The 7,925-nt window shown below is 29.3% G+C and overlaps 1 long non-coding RNA gene across 1 annotated transcript; it reads right to left on the bottom strand.

Moving 5' to 3' along the window:
- Positions 1-301: 301 nt before the first annotated feature.
- LOC141672538 (uncharacterized) lies at positions 302-2,594 on the bottom strand. Its single transcript, XR_012555587.1, has 4 exons — positions 2,161-2,594; positions 746-807; positions 562-661; positions 302-457 (listed from the first exon to the last, which is right to left on the bottom strand). It is a non-coding gene; the product is annotated as an uncharacterized LOC141672538 (long non-coding RNA).
- Positions 2,595-7,925: the final 5,331 nt, after the last annotated feature.

Here is a 7,925-nt window from a genome sequence, read left to right as displayed (position 1 = left end):
TCCTGTGAGACCCACCTTTGATAAAATGAAACATAAATTACGACGCAACTATACGTCATAAATTAGTAACTTACGACGGAATATGTGATAAACAACCGTCGTAAGTTTGTATTTCCGGAATAGCCAAAATCTGATTTTTTTTTTCAGTTTCCAACCATTTTTTAAATTCTATACAATGCCAAACAAAGGCAAATCAAAACTAGTGGAAGAACTCATATTATTTCACTATAATTGGAATAATATTCAAATATCATAAATTACAAAAAATACATAAAAACATTAAAAGTACAACTAACAAAGTCATATTAAATTGTACAATACATGATAAAACTTAAGTAGAAGCCACTAAATCCAACAAAATATAATGTCCTTGAGCAATTGGTTGTACATTGTTGGACACAATTCTTTATGTTACCCTCTTCTGCATATACTAAACTTCAGCAAACAAAAGCTCATTCTGCATTATTATGAAGAATAATTGTAAGAGGAAAAATGATTACTACAAAAATGTTATTCGCTTATCAGTATCGAGCTAGAATGAAATGTCATTGTCGACTATACCATCTTGGACCGGATTTTGTTAAGTCCTTTCTCAAGTTTGGTTTCCAGGTTTTTCAGATCCTTAACATTGAGAGAGTTTATGGCTTCACCCATCATGGTCCTGTAAAATGACTCAACTTAATTAATTAAGTAGATTATATGCATATTAGCCTAGGTATACATATTATTAATTAAAAAATGTCACCTGTTGTCCTGCTGTATTTTGGTAATATCCCGACGTAATCCCGTGGCTTTTTGCTGGTAATACTGAGATTAATATCGTTCAATAAGAATTTGAAATTTCGAAACAAGTATAGTTAAGATATGTGAGAATCAACGAGTGCCCTAAGTAAGGATACTTCTGATACTTGGTTCAGAATTCGATTTTCTCCATCCATAAACTTGTTAAATTTATTTAGTACTTCACTTTGGAAAGATACTTAATGTATTTTAAACAGGTAAATACTCTATTAAGTTACAACAATGTCAAAGCATGGAAAAACGAAGAGTACTAAATACATTCTAAACACAAATTGACTCTCTTGTTCGAAGCAAAATCATAAAAATTACAAGGAAGGAGAGAAGGCGATCAAATTTACAAAAGTTCAGATTCTGCGTAAATTATTTAAGCACCAATCAATATAACAGTATAATTTCGATTAGACTCTAGAATATTTCACAAGGTTTCCCAAACATCTTGAATCATGCAAAACGGATACTCGAAACTCAACTTATGATTTTTCTCGTGAATCTATACATAAGTGAAACTAAAAATATGGCATGCATTACTTTATAGTTCTACTTTTGATTTCCCTAGTTGCAAACTGAAGTAAAATTAATTACAGGCATAAAAATGAAGTGGATTAAATATGTTTGCAATCAGAAGGCCCTCGCTGTCAGCGAACTCATATCAAAATACATGACATAGAACATAAGACTCAAGACTCCAAGGGATTTACAATCTATCCAGAATTTCTGACACAGGTTTTTGACATACAAAATACAGAAAATTACACAGTATCAAAGTACCAGATTATAGGGTGTTTAAAGAGGTTTCCAGAACATGTTTAAACTCAGAAAATGGACACTCGAAACTCAAGTTATGAATTTTGGAATTTAGGCCATTAATCCTGAAAATTCAAATTCTGCACTGCACTTGTAAGCATTAGAAATATGAACACTTCCACGAATCCAAATCAATACAAGTTAAGGTATTTACTTAGTGAGCCAACAAGTACACCTAGTAAGACTCGGTTTCCTGGTAAGTAACACTAATTTGGTTGCACTTATTTCTCGATTTTCATTCAAACCTTGTGAGACCTTGTTTAATATACTTTCTTTTAATCCGACTACTTATTAGAGACTTCCTTAAGTTTACCAGAAATATAATAATACACACATGAGTCCCCAATTTATCTAGAAGGAGTTACAAAACAAAATACTGAAAAAAAAAATCTTTCTACAAGATGACTCAATAATCTAAACTACAAAAAAATATGATTGTGCACTCCTTGTGCTTAAGTCACCACAAAAGCCATTTAACACAAGCTGAACTAAACAAGAGATAGAGTACAAAAATGACCAAAAAAGTTGCAAGTAAACCAACACAAAAAGTTGTACCTGAAGTACAGAGACAAATTACTGGCCCTCCAGTTTCCCTGGCTCAGTTCCATCTGCTTGGTATCTGCTTCTTCGTAAGAAATCAATGTCTGGTCTGGAACTTTAACAACAACTTTCATCGATGTTGGTCTGCTTCCATAGCCGAATTGATTATTTTTCCTCAATCCTACTCCACCCTGTAGCCCATGAGGCTGCCCATTCTTAGTCTGGTTGGATGTTAGGCTTGCTATCCATTTCTGGGCATCATCCCATTTTGAAGGTGCTGGTTTGGAAAAAGGTGCAAGACCCGCTCTTTGTAGTCCTCGCTCAGCCTTCTGAAACTAAGTAAAAATCAAAAAAGAGATTTATAAATCGAAGATTATACCTGTACAAAGCTATCTAGATTTCATTTAAGCAACAATTTAACTAAGTAAGCTCTCGGCAAACTTCCCCCAAATTAGTAGAACCCTAGCTTTTTAATATGTCAAGAAAGTCCACCAAACTTTGATTCTCCAGTTGATGCTAACAAGAACAAAACTCACATCCGCCACATTACAATCCACACATTACAATTAAGCAAACTAAGTGAAAAAATACAGTAAATGCAGCCATGCCGCCCCATCGGAAGCCATCAAAATTGCAGAACCTTTAGTGTAATAAACAATATTTCATATCAAAATAATTTTATTTAGTTTGTCATTTTAACAGTCAAGCATCAGTTTGACTAGTAGAACTAACTAGTGTTTAATCCTCAATTTATGTTTTAATTATTTTAAATATATTTTTGAACAATCCAACTGTATAGATGTCAATAGATATATATATATATATATTAGTGTAATAACCAAAATTTCATATCAATATAATTTAATTTAGTTTGTCATTTTAATAGTCAAGCATGAGTTTGACTAGTACAACTAACTAGTGTTTAATCCTGAATTGATGTTTCGACTATTTTGAAAATATTTTTGAACGATCCAACCATATGGATATCAATACACACATATATATATATATTAGTGATATCACCAAAATTTAATGTCAAAATAATTTTATCTGATTTGCCATTTTACCAGTCAAGCATCAGTTTGACTAGTACTGTTAACTAGTGTTTAATCCCCAATTTATGTTCCGATTATTTTAAAAATATTTTTCAACGATCCAACCATATGGATGTCAATATATATATATATATATATATATATATATATATATATATATTAGTGATATAGCCAAAATTTCATATCTAAATTATTTTATTTGGTTTGACATTTTAATAGTCAAGCATTAGTTTGACTAGTACAGCTACTTAATATTGAATCATGAATTGGTGTTTCGATTATTTTAAAAAAATAATAATCCAACCGTATGGATGTCAATAGATATATATATATATATATTAGTGATATAACCAAAATTTCATATCAAAATAATTTTATTTGGTTTGACATTTTAACAGTCAAGCTTTAGTTTGACTAGTACAGCTAACTAGTGTTGAATCTTGAATTAGTGTTTTGATTATTTTAAAAAAAAATCAACGATCCAACCGTATGGATGTCAATAGAAATATATATTAGTGATATAACCAAAATTTCATATCAAAATATTTTTATTTGGTATGACATTTTAACAGTCAAGCATAAGTTCGACTAGTATAGCTAACTAGTGTTGAATCCTGAATTACTGTTTCGATTATTTTAAAAATATTATTCAACGATCTAACCATATGGATGTCAATATATATATATATATATATATATATATATTAGTAATATAACCAAAATTTCATATAAAAATAATTTTATTTGGTTTCACATTTTAACAGTCAAGCATAAGTTCGACTAGTACAGCTAACTAGTGTTGAATCCTGAATTACTGTTTCGATTATTTTAAAAATATTATTCAACGATCCAACCATATGGATGTCAATATATATATATATTAGTGATATAACCAAAATTTCATATCAAAATAATTTTATTTGATTTGATATTTTAACAGTCAAGCTTCAGTTTGACTAGTAAAGCTAAGTAGTGTTGAATCTTGAATTAGTGTTTCGATTATTTTAAAAATATTTTTCAACGATCCAACCGTATGGATGTCAATAAATATATATATTAGTGATATAACCAAAATTTCATATCAAAATATTTTTATTTGGTTTGACATTTTAACAGTCAGGTATCAATTCGACTAGTACAACTAACTAGTAAATATTATATATTGACATTAATATGGTATATATATGGTTTGATTATTCATCGATGCAACCATATGGATGACAATATATATATATATATTATTTATATAATCAATGTTTCATAGTAAATTATTTTATCAAAATATTTAATTTTTTCTGAAATTCTTGAAATGTTACCCAAACAAATAAATGTTGACATTAATATGGTTGGATCATGGAATAATATTTTTTAAAATTGAAATTATCAAAAATCATGTTCTAATTTGAGAAAAGTCAAATTTACCGCCAAAATTTTGGGAAAAAAGTTAAATTTCCCTCTTTGATAACTTACGACGAATTTTAATTTCCGTCGTAAATTGGTTGTTCCAATATTTTCCGTCACAAATATTTTGTCGTAAATTAGATGATATAATTTTTTATTTAATTTCACGTTAAAATTTTATTAAAAATGTTAAACTTAAGATGAAATGTTCATATCGTCGCAACTTCAAATGATTTTTATTTTCCCGCCAAATTTTTTGGGAAAAAGTTAAATTTTCCTCTTTGATAACTTACGACGAATTTTAATTTCCGTTGTAAATTTGACGATCCGATTTTTTCCGTCGAAAATATTTCATTGTAAATTTAGATAAAACATTTTTTATTCAATTTCAATTTAAAATTTTTATAAAAATAATTAACTTACGACGAAATGTTTAAATCGTCGCAAATTCAAATAATTTTCATTTTTGTTTAATCGTGTCTTGAATAATTTTATTAATAAAGTACTAAATTTACGACGGTTTTGGGTTTCATCGTAAATATTTACGACGTTTTACTTTTTTCCGTCGTAAGTTGGGCGCGCATTTTTTTCCGTCGTAAGTTGACCTTCATAATTGGCCTATTTTGTTGTAGTGACACCGTTGCTGGGGTATTTCCTTAGAAAATGTTGCAATAGATATGAAATTATGGCCCTAGCACAACACCACGATTTCGATGTTACTATAGTTAGAGAGCCATGTTGTTATAACTCAATAAATCTCAGGTGTTGATTTAGACGTGTTACCTATTGCAATACATGCCACTATGTTGACATAGATGGTCAACTAAGATTTATTTATTTTCAGAAAGAAAAAAGAAGATAGAATATAAATTACTCAAAATGCAATTATCTTTAAAAGTAATTGATTTGAATAAAGTAATTTATGGAGTTTATTAGAAAGTAAAAAAATGAATAATAATATTAAAATTTTATAAAAAGTAAAAAAAATATTTGAATTTATGATAAATGAACGGATTTTAATTTATTAAAATTAAAATTAATTAGTATTGACTAACATCATTAAAATATTGAGTTTTAAAAAATAATAATCTACATTATATAAGAATTTTTAAAAATAAAATAAAGCAATTAATAGCTTGTAATAGATACAATGTATAGAATTAAATTTTTTTAAATTAAACAATTTAAAATAAACAAATTTGGAATAGGCGGCTAATTGTACACAGAGCGCCAAATCAAACACCACTCTCTCTCTCCCTTGTACTCTTTCTTATCTTTTATGTGTATTCATAATCTATACATAAACAAAATTTCTTTGATTGGAGCCTTCTTCAATAATTTTTGAAGCTTATTGGATTAGGCATTTTTGACTATTTATTATTAATTTAGGGTTGTTTTTTCTCTTTGGGGCCTGATTTTTATTCTTGAATTGAAAATTATGGCTTTAGGGATTTAGTTGGAGTTGAATTTGGGAATTTGGGTCTTCAATTTGAGGTAATACTCTATTTGTATGTATATTAGTTCCGGTTACTAGTACTATTTTCTTGAATATATGTAGAGTTATTAGAAATTTGGACTTTGGATCTGTATTCTGGTTTGCAATTCTTACGTTCTTGTTAACCAAACATTATAGCTAATTAGCTATCCAAGAAAACCATATTTAACTTTTGATGTGTGTCTCGGTCTTGCTATTTTAGTAAACCATTGTCATATAATTAATTATGGAAGGGAGGGTGGAATTATGTTCATTGGTTTTAGATGTATTAGGTTGTTCTTCCCACATGGTTTTTGCGAATATTGGTATATATGTGAAGGTACTTTGTTGCTTCATCTGTTGCATAATTACTTCAGTATGGTGTTTGATATAATTACATTATATTTTATTTTCAAATATAGATCAGATAATAATAAATGCTTGGACGCTATTGCTTGTCAGTGTGGGGAATGTTCATTGTTCCCGTAAGAATACCTTCAGTGGATATGGCTGCAAGTGCAAGGGGAGAAACTTTATATGATGGAGCAAGACACATGTACAAGTAATAAGAAACTTTCTTGACAGTTACACAACCAAACACCTCTTATGGCATAAAGAAATATATAATTCAATTTTATTTGGCTAGTTATGTTGTCAAACAAAGCTCGTGTTTTATCATATAAAATTTATTACTATGTTTATCCTTAATTAATAATCTTACGGTTTTAAGTATGTGTATATTAAAATGGACTTCATGGTCCAAGTATCATACCAGATCTTATACAAAATAGCAAAAGTCTATAAAGATGATTTCAAATACTATATTTGGGTGGGTTGTTTAAGTTTTTGTGGTCTTAATGGGGCTGTTATTTCTGTTCGGGATTTGCCTAGCTTGTTTTTTCTGAGGAATGGTTATAGGGTGGGCTTGAAGGTGGTGGGGGTAGCTTTTTGCTACTTGTTATTGGGGAGTCGAATTGTCAAGCAGTGGAGGATGTTGTTGAAAGAGATGTGTCCTAAGTCCAATCATGTATGATGATTTAGGAATAACTTTTATGTAATCTGTTTTGATTTCATTGATATTAATAAAAGACTTGTTTTGGTTTTATTGCGGGCTTTATCTATTTAAGTGTTTAAATAATATATACCATAGTTTAGAGTAAAGACTTTTATGGATTATGATGAGATCATAATAATGAGACCTAAAAGATGATAACTCTAAACTTAAATATTTCCTGGTCGTAGGATTACTAACTGGTAATTAGTAATCCGCAAAGATCGGTACATACTATGCTTGCTTCATTATGAAGGACGTCTGTTCTCATAGACATTTGTGTGCTGACACTATAGCTAGTATGTAGGTGCTTATTATAAAATAAGTTCTCTGAACATGACTCACCCAGTTGAACAACTGATAGAGTTCACTGACGTGTCAGCAGTTGTTCATATAATGATAGTTGTACAAGTATCCTTAGACTTGAGGTCATCATAGTCATCTTGTGTACACTGAACTATGATTTGGTTTAGTTCTTAGTCTCCAGGGACAATTATAAGGGCTCTACTGAGTATAGGAATTTGTACACGAAGATAGTGTATGATCAATAAAGGATCTACCCCTTCCAGTGAAGGAAGAGAATGTTCAATGATGATCCACTTATGCTAGTTCAGGAATGTAATATCCCATATTTTTAAATATTATTATTATAATTATTTGGAATTATTTATGTGACTTTTATGTGAATTCTGGTGAATTATCTGATAAGTGGAATTGATGTTTGGGTATTTAGATGTGATATTATTTGAGTATTTTAATTTTTATATGTCTAGAATAAAATATAGATAATTGTGATATT

The sequence above is a fragment of the Apium graveolens genome, chromosome 7 (assembly GCF_009905375.1).
Source record: "Apium graveolens cultivar Ventura chromosome 7, ASM990537v1, whole genome shotgun sequence".
Classification (NCBI taxonomy): domain Eukaryota; kingdom Viridiplantae; phylum Streptophyta; class Magnoliopsida; order Apiales; family Apiaceae; genus Apium; species Apium graveolens.
This window is presented reverse-complemented; position numbering and strand designations above follow the sequence as displayed.